Raw genomic sequence first — 14291 nt, 5'->3', positions numbered from 1 at the left:
AATTTCGCATTTATATTGCACTGCCAATAGACGCACCGTCCGTATTTGATATCACTGGGAAGCTCAACCAACTAGTCTTTTAAAGTATAATAATTTAACTACTCGTTACGAAATATCTGATTAGATTTTAACCTTTTCTTTCGACGAGCCGAGATGAACCTGATGTCAAAAGAAACACGTTACCAAACACGACCCGGCTCATCAACAGTACAGTAACGATTGTAACAAATACTGTACTGACTGAGGCAGTGGACCAGAGCTGGTCTAGAAAACGAGTGGTAGTATGCAGCATAACCTAAATACAACAGGAATGAGTAGACTACTATGCCGTACTAAGTTCTATTTTTTTCGTCTCCTGGTGATGAAAGGTGTTATTGTTACCACTGAAAATCGCAAAAAAGGTTGAAAATCCGTCAAAACGTCCGCTCTCCGCTAAATGGAAAATTTATCCGCTGTTCCATTTAAAAATCCGCCAAATTAGGCGGAAAATCCGCTGAGTTCGGCGGCCTCCACCTCCACAGGCCCTCCGCAGAGACCTCCGTCGCCACCTCCTCCACACGCTCTCGGGAGAGGCCTCCTTCTCACGCTGGCTAAGAGCGCTACCCTAACCTCACATCCGCCATCTTGGAGGGGCTTAACCTAACTTTTTATGCGTAAGAGAGCTACCCTAACCTCACAGAGGGGCTTAACCTCAGTTTTACAGCCGATTGCCCTTCCTGACGTCTAGGAGAGTGAGCTTAACCTTATATCTGCTATATTGGAGGGGCTTAACCTAACTTTTGACACACAAGACAGCAAGCCTAACCTCATGGGACGGCCGAACACCAGTTTTACGGCTGAATGCCCTTCCCGACGCCAATTGCACAAGATGGCGGCTATACATGCTCCCTGTGAGACACCGCCTAAACTCACACCCGCTATTTTAGAGGGGCCTAACCTAACACAAGACAGCAAGCCTAACCTCATGGAGGGCCTTAACCTCAGTTTTACGGCTGGATACCCTTCCCGACGCCAATTGCACAAGATGGCGGCTATACATGACTCCTTATGAAACACCTTAAGGGTGCTTGCGCAAGAAGTTTCGACACGCAAGACAGCAAGCCTAACCTTATAGAAGGAGATAACCTCAGTTTTACAGCCGGATGCCCTTCTCGACGTCAATTACACAATATGGCTGCTATACATGACTCCTTATGAGACACCTTAAGGGTGCTTGCGCAAGATGGCGGTCGCAAGGTGGCAGCTATACATAGGCTTTTATGAGACTCCCTTAGGATGCTTGCGCAAGATGGCGGCTACAAGATGGCGGCTATACATAAGCTTTTATGGGACTGCCTAAGGATGCTTGCACAATCCTGCTGCTATCTTTAGCTACATACCTTTGAAATGTGGTGGCGGCAATTTGAAAAATTCCAAGTGCTTAACAACCCCACGTGCTTTTTGACAGCAGTTATACGCCATCTTGCACATCAAAACTCAGTGATGCACTTTTCAGCATTTTACCTTTGAAATGTGGTGGCGGCAATTTGAAAAATTCTATTTGACAGCAGCCATCCTTTATCAACAGGGCATCGTGCTGCTATCTTTAGCTACATACTTTTGAAATGTGGTGGCTGGCAATTCCACGTGACAGCTGTCATCCGCCATCTTGCATCGCTAACCTTAGTGCTGCCCTCTTTACGGCACTGCTGGTAATTTAAAACCCACGTACTTTTTAACAGCTGGCATCCTCCATCTTGCATCGCAAACATCAGTGCTGCCATCTTTAGCTACTATCTTTGAAATGTGGTGGCGGATAATTTGAAAAATTATTTTAACAGCAGCCATCTTTAATCAACAGAGTACCGTGTTGCCATCTTTGGCTACTACATTTGAAATGTGGTGGCGGTAATTTTCACGTGATAGCTGGCATCTTTAATTAACAGAGCAAACAAAGCCACGTGCTTTTCTGACAACTGTCATCCCCCATATTGCATCGCTTACCTCGGTGCTGTTATCTTTAGCTACTTACCTTTGAAATGTGGTGGCGGACAATTTAAAATATTCTACGTGCTTAGCAAACCTACGTGCTTTTTTTGACAGCACCATCTTTATTCAACAGAGTACCATGCTGCAATCTCTACGGCTACTACCTCGCTAATTAGCGCTTAGAGGCTACTACACAAGATGGCGGTGGCTGTTATAGCCTCCTCCTCTTCCTCTACCTCCTGCTAAGGCATAGCTTCATCGAACAAGTTTAAACATGCATCGCGATAGCTAGAGTGAGCACGTGCTGCAGTAATGACGCCATTGTGCATGTTTAGACTTGATCCTTTTCTTAAGAGTAAGTAGGTGTAAGGAATGCAATAAGCATGCATCATGAAAGCAAGAGTGTACATGTGCTGCAGCGATGACGTTATCGTAGGTGTGCATGTTTAAACCTGTTCATTGACTAAAAGCTTTAGTCTTCGAGATACGGTGATAGAGAGTGGAGCGCAAACATGACGAAACATTAATAGTTGATGTACAAGGCTTTAAACTAAACGGAAACAAATTTGTGTTTAAAGAGGTGGCTGTGTTAGATTGCAGTGTGTTGTGGGCACCAAAACTTGTTAGTTTAGTATTTAGCCCACCTTTCCATTACTGTTTGCAAACAGATGAAGATAAAAAGCAGACTCAATGGATCGAAAACAAGTTAGGTTTGAAGTGGGAAGAAAAAGGAATACCTTATCGTTTTCTATCTTTAATGATGAACGCACATTTGTCAAGAGCAGATCTTGTTCTTTTAAATGGTTGTGAAAAGAAAGAATGGTTCGGTGAGTATTTACCATCATCGTGTGAAATTATCGACATGCATGAATTAGGGTGTCCATCATTTAAAAATCTTCCGAACGAGCATATAGAGAAACAAGTAAGCAGTCTTTATAACATGTGTGCATGCTCTTTGATTGGTTGTTTTGCAGTGTACGCCGGGTGGTGAACAACATATGTAAACTGCAGTGTCGAAAAACGTTAGTGTGAAAGAAACATTTGTAAAGGCAGCATGTCATTTCTAACAGATACTAAGTGTAACGCAGTTGAAAAGGCAATCGTAAAGTTCTATGCATGCAAAAAGAAACTAAACACTTTTACCGAAGAGGAGTTAAATGCATTACCAAAGGCATTTTTGTTAATGTAGCTGCGAATGCTGTAAAGAAGATTTGGGATAAGGTGCCTCGTGAGTGGACTCAAGATCCTTTTTTTTTTTCAGAGCTTCAAACGTGTAGTTTACATCATGAACACGTGAGTTTAGGTAGAAGACCTTCTGTGAGACAGTGCCGTTCATGTCAACTAATTAAACTGTATCACGGACTTAAAACTAACGAGTTGTCTTCGCTCATAAACACTTATCATGTCTGCGAAGAGAGTAAACAAGGAAAAGGTGAAGAAACATGCTGGTGGCCTTGGACTCCTCAATAAAGTGATTGATCTTCTTCTCTTCGAGCTCTATCTTCCCTGCGGCTCTAGAACACGTTCGCCTGACACATAGTTTTTTTTTTTGCTAGGGGCTTTACGTCGCACCGACACAGATAGGTCTTATGGCGACGATGGGATAGGAAAGGCCTAGGAGTTGGAAGGAAGCGGCCGTGGCCTTAATTAAGGTACAGCACCAGCATTTGCCTGGTGTGAAAATGGGAAACCACGGAAAACCATCTTCAGGGCTGCCGATAGTGGGATTCGAACCTACTATCTCCCGGATGCAAGCTCACAGCCGCGCGCCTCTACGCGCACGGCCAACTCGCCCGGTGACACGTAGTTAGATGCTACCTGTAAAGAGTACGTCGACAAAACAATCCTAAACTAAGACGTGTAGCTGATAAAAATCTGCTTCGTGAAATTATGCATTGTGTGTTATTACCTAGTGCTTCAGCTGCTCAGAAGATAGCAGCACTTGTTGTTATTGGTGCAATAAAAAGAAAACTGAGTGACAAAGACAGTAAAATAAATAAAGGATATAAAACGTATACATATTCGAAAATAAATATGAAGTGTCAAAACATATTACAGGTGTTGTTTAATCCTACAGCATGCCCTAATGACTTAGAAGAAAGGAGAGGTAGAGGATTAAAAAACACACACAAGATTTAAAGTACATCCTCTTTATTAATCCATGAATTAATGCTGTTATTAAAACCAAGCTATTTAACGTACAGTTTATTCCAACGACGTCAAATAACACGTTCAACTAAATAGTGATCAGGATATTTTGTTTTCTGCAGTTCTTCGATGTAGAATCCTCCTTCAATAGGCTGTCTTCTGAGATCGCGAGGTAAATACGTAACTGGACTAGTAAGCTTAACACTTCTGATTTGAAATACTTCAGTGCTCCAGTTAGGTGTGTATCCTTTTGCAAAGATTGACTTGTGTTTGCTGATGCGAACAAAATCACCTTATGTAAAGCGATGGCGATGTGGATCAGCTGTTTTAATTACAAGATAAATAGCAATTAGACGAGGTGCATTCCTTGTAACAAGACGCGGTTTTGTTCCGATAGTGCGATGAGGTGTATCGTTGTATGTAGATAAAAGTCTAGGTAGCAGATCAATCCAACAATATGAACCTTGTGCTGTAAATTCTCGCCACATCATTGTTTTGAGTGTACGATTAAAGCGTTCTACAACACTTGCCTTGAGATTGCTGAACGTAGAGTAGTGTTGAATGCCAAGTAACGTAAGGTAAGAAGAAAAATCCTTGTTGTAAAACTCTTTACCTTGATCAGTTTGAAGAAGCCTTGGGCAGCGTTTCGATACTTCAACAATATGTTTAAATGCTTCTTTAACTTGAGCTGCTATTTTAGAACGCATGGGTTGTGCAAAAGCAGACTTCGAGCATACATCGATAACAGTAAGTAGATACTTATACCCCTTATTACCAGAGGCATATGGAATCATTTGTACTAAGTCTGCTTGCCAGAGATCATCTTTTCCTCGTGTAATAACGCGTCTGTGACAGTAGGTGCGACTTGCTGGTTTATGTAACTCATGCGCGATGTCTACCTTTAAAGGTGAGATCTTCTCTTGACGAGCCATTATAAAATAATACCGGCATAACGCAATTCTCTTTCTATTTCTAGAATTTCTGATTCGTGACCTTGTGACCAGCATCTTGTGATGCTCTTAAAAGTTGTAATCGTTCAACGAGTAAGTTTGGGTCACTCCAGTATCTTACGTCCACATACGGCAACAAAGGCTTGTAGAAAACATCAAGGCCATGTGCAGTCGGAAACAGATTAAAAATAAACTCACGATACTTGTAACTCTTATTTGCATTTACAGCTTCTGTTCTCTTGTAATTACGACGTGTTGCGTCAGTAGCAAAACGTATTGCTTTATATTTTTAAGATCATCTTGTAAAATTATATCCTTATCAGGTATTCGTGAGAAAAGAAGTTCTAAGATCCTTTCGTAGGTTTATAGGTAACACCTTTTACAATAAGTTTGTTGTTATTAATCTTAACATTTTAATTTCCTATCCAGAAACAGTCATCTTCGTAGCGAATACAGTAGGTAGTGTCAGTTTGTCCTGTAAAACGTTTTTCTATATAAGGTGCAAAGAGAGATCCATAGGTATCTTGAATAAAAGTTCTAAACTGATTGCCATACTCTGGCCTAATCATAACCTCAGACACAGATGGTAGATCTTGCGTCGATGTAGTAGGTGTTTCAGCAATAACATGTGTAGTTAAAAACTCAACACGCTTAGATTGTGATGTATCATGAAGTTCTTCCTTATCCTCCTCTTCCTCTTTTTGATCTACATCTTGCTTCTTCTCTTCCTCATCTTGTTCATGTTTTTCTTCTTCTTCATGCTTCTATTTATGATAGGATGTTTGCATAGAAGCAAAACTTGAAGTAGACTGCGGTAATGAACTAGAATTAAAAATGTCTTTGAGTGGTGTACTTAGTTGTGTTTTTAACAATAAATCCGTGTCTGCTTGAATACGTTTAAGCTCTTTAAATTTCCGTCCAATATTGTTTCCAGCTTGGATGATATGTTTTGTAATCTCCTTGCTAGATGTTAACACGATGATGGTTTTTAATCAAGTAGTTACTGTAATTCTGTGTCAATGCATCTAAAATGATCGAAACCCATGCGATATCACCCATGCTGAACATAACTTTCTTTATCAACAACTAAACAGCTGTAACAGTGTAATGACCAACATTTAGCACACATGCGTTTAAAGTCATCGAATGTCATATCAGTGTTAACATGATCGGTATACACATGTCGCATTTTGCGCTCATCTTGCCGAAAGAGCACAATAACATTTGCGTTATCGCGTATCAACTGCTTAGGCACACGAGAATAGGTTTGGCACAAATAGATGCAATCAACATATTTATGCCGTCCCGTACTAAAGAATGCACGAATAACGTTTTGCTGCTCTGTTGCGACATCATTAAAGATCATAACAGAATTAGGAAGCACATCGTCTGGTGATGGTACTTGCTCATGCGAATTAAATTTAAAATATCTTATTCCATCTTTAACTAGATCATGCATTACAGTTTGTAGAATAGTATATAGCGGTTGATAGAGTGACTTTGCAAAAACGTAAATATTCTCGAAGCGTATACCATTTACAGAAGTAATACGTGTAAGTAAATGATTTGTTTTCCCGCATCCCGATGGGCCTGATATAATACATCGAACAGTGAAAGGAAACAACATTCCATGCGTTTTCTTGTAGTTGTACTAGAACTAGGTAAGAGATGTGGTACAATGTCGGTAACAGGTAGTGTGTCTTGCTGCTTTATAATATTCATGATAACTGAATCATAAGTAGGTAATAGTAATATATATATTAAACGAAACAAAAGGTAACGGTTAGTTTATGATTTGCTCTTGACCTGTAAAGTCGTGTACAGCATGGTGAAACAACGATATCCAAACGACATGAAGAAGAAGGCAAAAATGTTGGATGGAAAGATGTTATAAAGGCCGCACAGAAAGCTATTCGAGGGGAATACAATCCTCGTGTAGCTATTACTAAGACATTACGCGCAGCAAGGGCGAGAATTTCTCCAAAGCGCAGAGCAATATTTCGTAAATGTGCACGAATTATTCCTGTACCAACACGAGGAGGATTTCTCCCTGCGCTGTTTGCTGGCCTAGCGGATTTAGGGTCATTGCTGAGTGGTGCTAGTGCTGTAGTAAGAACTGTTAAAGCTGTAGAAGAAGCAAAACAACAGTTGAAAGAGAGTGAACGTCATAACAAGACGATGGAGGCAATTGCATTACGAGGCAAAGGTGTGCACATGAAGCTAGCACCATACAAGAGACGTCTTGGTATCTACATTTCTCCAAAAAAACGTCTACTGAATGCACTGCCACATCGAGCTCGAACGCATGATGAAGGTTTTACGTTTGCTAAATACTAGAAATTCATTATTTTCGAGGTGTGTATATGCGCCATCAACTACCAGCACACCAACGTAAACGTGAAAGTGCCGTAATTAACTTGGACAACAGTCGTGGACGTGGAACTCATTACGTTGCTTACGTAAAACGTAAATCTAAAGTATGGTATTTCGATAGCTATGGAGACTTACCACCTCCCTTTGAGCTCATACGTTATTTCGGAAGCAGTGCAGACATTGTTTACAATAAAACCCGTGTGCAAAACTTTAATGCACGCGTGTGCGGACGATTATGTCTTATGTTCTTATATCAAACCCAGACAATAGAGAAAGAGCATTAGTGTCTGCGTGATGACTAACAGCGAAAGACCTTTTGCTGTGCGCGGAGAAGGACCTGAAACAACCGTCTATTTTCATCCGCCGATCGAACTTGTGTATCAGCCGCATAGTCTTGGACTAGTATCGTTTGAAAGCTACAATAAAATCTATAATGTGCGTGATGGTGTAAACAAGTTCTATTACGATTAGTATGTGCTAACACTACCCTCAGGTAGTTATTCAGTAGAGGATATTCATGACTATATTGCAAGTACGTTAATTGAACAGTTCGGAGAAGACAGTTTTAGTAATCATAATTACAAGTTCAAAATCACTGTAAGCAACATTACACATAAACGTATTATTGAATCATCATTTAAGATTTACTTCAAATCACAACCTGATTCGATTGGACCATTGCTTGGATTTTCATCAAGGGAGCTCCTACCGAACGTACGTTACGAGTCTGATCAACCTATAACACTCTTCGATGCTTATCATGTGCACATTACTTGTAATATTATTACAGACTTGAATAGTAATCTACAACCTTCGCACGTCCTGCCGTCTTTATTGTTACAGAGGAGCGTGGATATACTATTTGCGAGAAACCAGCAGTAATTCTTTATCATCCTGTGTCTGTAAAACACATTAGTAACATTACTCTTAGACTTGTAAATAAACATAATCAGCTTATTCATTTAGATCGGCACGCGTACGTAGCTTACAAACTTCATCTCAAACCAGTATGAAAAACATCTATAAAACAGGGTGTACATTCCGAAGACATACCACATGTGTACTAAGATTCATCGAGTTAACAGATACCCACAAGCAGATACCCCAAGATAAGTCATACGCTACAACAACAGAATGGAAGAAATGCTAGACATTACGAATACAGTAGAAACTCGTGAAGGTGTAGTACGAAGTGAGCTTCATTCCCGTCAACCTTTTATGTTTGGATTAAATAACAATGATGAAATTCATTTTATTATTAATCAGCAAGATGTATACACCTTACCACACGAAAGCTACCTCTATATTGAAGTACGATTAGAAAAGTCGGATGGAAGTGGACCGAGCACATCACAACTAAACAACCATGTTCTACCTCTTCTTTATTCTGATGTGCGATATGAAGTAAATAATGTTGAAATAGATCGAACGAAGAATTTTGCTATTACAAGTGCAATGAAACTCTACCCTTCTTTCTGTCTTGAAGAAAGTAATATTTTGCGTATGGCAGGATGGTGTCCAAAAGCTACTAACAACTGGATGATTAATGAGGATGGAACTTTTACGGGTATGTTATCACTGAAACATATTTTTGGCTTCGCAGAAATCTTTACACGTATTATAATTAACGCAAAACAAGAGCTTATTCTAATACGTGATCGAAGTGATTACAATTCTCTTAAAGCAGCAGAGACGCCAGTAGTATCGGAAATTACACTTCATCGTATACTGTGGTGGATTCCACATGTAACCTTATCTGAATTTTGTGACAGTATTACTCTACCAAGGTATTAGAACAGTTCGACAAACTATGCATTTAGGTTACAAGCTACTGACACAAGTAGTTGAATTTAACAGTGGTATCGAACTTAAGATTTATTTTCCAAGTGACCGTATTTACGATAGAACACAGCCTTAGAACTGTGATTAAATAAACTGGTACAGTTAACATTTCTTGTGTTGAACCCAGGACGGCTCTTGGAAGGACAGTGTTTTCTTTATTTAATGGTGAACTGGACTAAATTCATCCCAGAACAAATTCTTTGGTTTCATTTATTTCTAGAATTAATTCGAACTTGAACTGTGTAAAGTTTGGAAGTGGAATATGTTTTTCTACGTCACTATTCAGCCGAAGTTCTCATATTTAACTTTGATAAGTGACTTATTTATTTTCCGTGGCTGATACTTCACAGATTTAATTTTGAATTCTCGTTCACCAATAACCGTGTTCTGTAGTGAAACCACCACTGTGAAGACAATTGAGTGCAGACCACTACAAGCTAATATCTCATTTGTGCAGACCAGTTACTTTGAATCTATTTCATGCCCAGTGCCAAGTTACGACCAAGACTACGGTTTCTCCTAGACCATTCAGACCTCCGAGATATTCGAGACCTCCCAGATATTCAAGACCGGCTCGGAAGATGGTGGCACCATGAGCACACATTGTGACCCGCAATGTATCAGGGCCAATTCCGCCCCAAGGAGAAGTACTCATTATAATTGCTGTGCTGAGGTGATGTTTAAATCTGACTTCATTTCATGAATAAACGTTTTAAAAAATAATTGGTGTTTCATTATATTAGTCTGACTTCTCTCTTCTCTCTAACAATTCAGATAACGACCGGTCACCCCTGGGCCGAGTCTTGTGTTCAGTTAGGCATCAAAACAAACTTTTACCGTTACAGAGAGGGAAGATAAGTATAAATGGCTCCCCAGACGTATAGAGGCCGAACTGAATAGCATATTAGGGTACACAAGTGTGAATGACACTCTGATGTGATAGGAATCGATCTGAATCTAGAGTGGACAAGTATAAAATCAATCAGCATAAGAGACACTTAGATGAAGCTCAGACTTTCAGAACTTGACCTGAATAAGTGTACAAATAGATCTTACAATCATTCTAAACTGAAGTACAAACACTTTGATTTTCAGATCATACTAAGTTTAGTAAAGTGCAGTGATAGAAATATCAACATTGATCGTGTGCTATTCAATCAGAGTAATCTTGAATCAATGGACGAATTTTGAACTTAGTTGAATTTATACAAAAGTAATACTTGGTAATTTAATGTTAATGAACTACAACGAATTTTTTCTCCTAAGTGCTATCTTGATTTTGATGTTGTCTGTGTAATATTTGCCAGTGTCTTAGTGATTATTTTACAAAGTGTATACCATTGAACATTAATGGTGATATTCGCAAACTTTATAAGTGCTTGATTATTACTTGTCTATGGTATTTTGGTCAAATATAATATTGTCAAATTGGAAAACATATTAGCAGCCATTGAAGCTCTGAAATTTAGCGCGAATGAAGAATTTCAGAATCTAACACCAATTTAGCACGACGTATTCAGGAATCCAACATTCACTTGCAAGCTCGCACTAACGAATCCAACACTAACATGGAAGCTCTCATTAATGAGGCAAGCGCGGCCACTAATCAACTCGGCATTAACTTGGAAACTCGCATTAATGAGGCAAACGCGGCCACTAATCAATTCGGCGTTAACACGGAAGCTCGTATTAACGAATCCAACACTAACTTGGAAGCTCTCATTAATGAGGCAAACGCGGCTACTACTCAACTCGGCGTTAACTTGGAAGCACGTATTAACGAGTCTAATACCAATTTTGAAACTCGTATTACTCAGATGACAGAAAATATAGATAGTAAGTTTTCTGAGACAAACACAAACCCTGAATGTAGACTCGCCAAGGCTGGTTCAGAGATCGAAAAAAGATTCTCTGATACCAATGCTAAAATTAATTCTCAATTTACCGAGATTAATGAACGCCTTACCAGTTATTTAGACACAGTAAAAGAGGTCATAAAGAAACAAGTTGTTGCGGATTTAAAGACAGGTTTTCCTACATCACAACAATAAATTGATCAAGTAGGGAGTTTAAAAGCAAAATTCCAAGAGTCCCATGCACATATTTCGCAAGCACAAGCGAAGATCGCATCAATACCGGATAATATTCGCCAGTCTCTAAAGAGTGGTATTCACAATTTCACTAGTAAAGTAGACTTGCTAAAAACTAAACAAGAAGAGACTGACAAACATGTTAAAACCCAACTGAATAACGCACTCACACAGATCACCTGCATAAGTCACGACGTTGCCGAAGTCAAAAAGGACCTCGAAAAAGAAGTTAAAAACGTAGAAACTTCCATTAATGTCAGATCAAAGTCATTAAATTAGATCTGCATGGTAAAATTGAAATACTCAGTGGTAAAGTTTCTCAAATGGAAAAAGACGGAGTAGCACCGAGCATTCTCGATACTAGCGGAAGCACTCCTCACATTTCTTAAATTATACGAATGCCCGATGACAAACCTGCGAAGTTCTCCGGAAGGGAAGAATATATCCCAAAGGAATGTCCCCTCAACCGTGATGAATATTTTTAGAGAATCAAGTAAGATCTGATTGTAAATTAAGGATACCTTCCAGATTTCTGGAAGGAAGGGCGCTAACATGGTACTCAGCGTTCAAGTTTAATATTAAAACTTACGATGGCTTTAGAGAAGCAGGATTGAAAAGACTTTTGAATTCAGAAATTCAACATTTAATTAAGTTGCAATTATATTCGAGAAAGTATAACACAGCAATTAATTCCTGACGATACTCCGACTTTTTACTCTCACAAATAAAAAAAGATGCAATTTTTTGATCCACCTCTACCCAACATGAATTAATTCAGGTAGTGATACTTCGATTTCCTACGCATGTTCAAGAGATTCTTGTAGCAGCTAATGTCCAAAATTTAGAGCAGCTTGACGATGTTATTAGGAGGTTGGACACCGCTCACACACAGAATCCCAATAAGACTAAGAAACCGAAAGAAGTCACGAATAATCACGTGGGAATAAGGTCACAACAGAGACCGAATCCCGAACCGCACGTGGAAACGGAACAGAGGAGAAATACACCCTCTCGTTTCCGTAGATTTCGAAGAAGCCTATATGAGGATAAAACACCTTATGAGCGTAATCAAAATTGGAATAAGCCCACTGAGTCAGCTCTCCAAGACCGAGATACACATAGGGCCGAACTCGAGAAAAGATGGCGGGACAATCGTGAATACATCCAACGTAGGAATCAGGACGAAGGATTACCAGCGCCGCTTCATTGGAATATCAAGAGAATGTTGGTAGACGGAATGAGATGTCCGAGCCAAATCCTGAATCGAAAGGCGCGATTAAAAAACTTCATTTTCCCAGCAATAAGATTGCCTGAAAACCAGTATGAAGAAGTAATTTCTTGCACCACAAACATTAACTATTGGCATCTAGATGATAGTGAATTATTGCACGAAGATCCTACTATTGCGAACCCTAGGATACAACGTAGTCTCCCAGTCATTAGCATTAAGCTAAGCCATCTCATTTCATCTGCATTGGTCGACTCCAGAGCTCAAGCCTCACTAGTTTCCAACAGATTAATTGATGAGTTAAAAAAGAGAGAGGAGATACTCTTAATGCCAGTCACCCAACTTAAAGTTAAGGGGATAGTACCTGACAAATTCATCAAATGTAAGACACAGGCTTTCTTGACAATTGAAATCGAAGGCGTCTACTTTGAACACGTATTGTTGGTAATTACACCAATGGAGTTAACATTGTTATAGGGTCTGATTTTCTAATTAAGTATAGCGGTGTTATTGACTATTCTGCCAATACCATAAAATTCTCAAATGCTAACTCTGTAGAGTTACAGCTGTTAAATATTGAAGATATGAAGTGCCAGGGTCTTAATCCCCTATAATTAATTTCGAAGGCAATAAGAGCGATGCACCGCTTATCGAGGAAGAGGGTAGACCCGATGAAGTGGGACCAGTAGAGTGCCAAGAAATGGCCATCATTGAGGATGATTTCGAATTGGGTAGTAATGACTACGTATTTTTCAACAGTGTAACTGAAAGCCCAGAGTTCAGTTCTCAGGTAGCAGAGGCGACCCAAGAATTGTTCGAGGAATACGCAGGCGTCTTCAATCATAAGCCTGGTGTAATTGAGAATTTTCAATACCGTCTGAATGTCAGGGATACTTCACTATATAAGAAGCGTCCGTATCATGTCCCCGAAAAATTTCGAGAAGAAGCCAGGACTTTGATCCGGATGATGGAGAACGATGGAATTATCTCTAAGTGTATCTTCTTCTTCTTGCTAGGGGCTTTACGCCGCGCCGACACAGATAGGTCGTATGGCGACGATGGGATACGAAAGACCTAGGAGTTGGAAGGAAGCGGCCGTGGCCTTCATTAAGGTACAGCCCCAGCATTTGCCTGGTGTGAAAATGGGAAACCACGAAAAACCATTTTCAGGGCTGCCGATAGTGGGATTCGAACCTACTATCTCCCGGATGCAAGCTCACAGCCGCGCGCCTCTACGCGCACGGCCAACTCGCCCGGTTCTAAGTGTATCACTCCTTATTTAAATCCTTTGGCGATCGTAAAGAAACCAAATGGCAGTTTCCGCCTGTGTCTCGACGCGCGTGCATTAAATGAGAGACTAGTGTTGGAATAGACCGTCCATCTTTACTCCGAGACGTCCTTAGGAAGTTCAGAGGAAAGAAGTATTCTCTGCAATGGATACGACCTCATCATACTTTCATATTTTGTTGGAAGAAGATTGTCGAAAATTCACTGGATTTATTTTCGGAAACATCACGTATTCCATCAAAAGGCTTCCGTTTGGAATGAAGAACTCGGGAGCCGTGATTATGAGAGCGTTGGAAAGTCAACTATCTGACAAATTCAAAGATATTGCTACCATTTATGTTGATAATATTCTCATAGCTTCAGAGTCACTTGAGGAGCATATTGAGGCTGTTAGTACTGTCTCAA

This window comes from Anabrus simplex, chromosome 1 (assembly GCF_040414725.1).
Source record: "Anabrus simplex isolate iqAnaSimp1 chromosome 1, ASM4041472v1, whole genome shotgun sequence".
In the NCBI taxonomy this organism is placed as follows: Eukaryota; Metazoa; Arthropoda; class Insecta; order Orthoptera; family Tettigoniidae; genus Anabrus; species Anabrus simplex.
Note: the sequence above shows the minus strand (reverse complement) of the source record.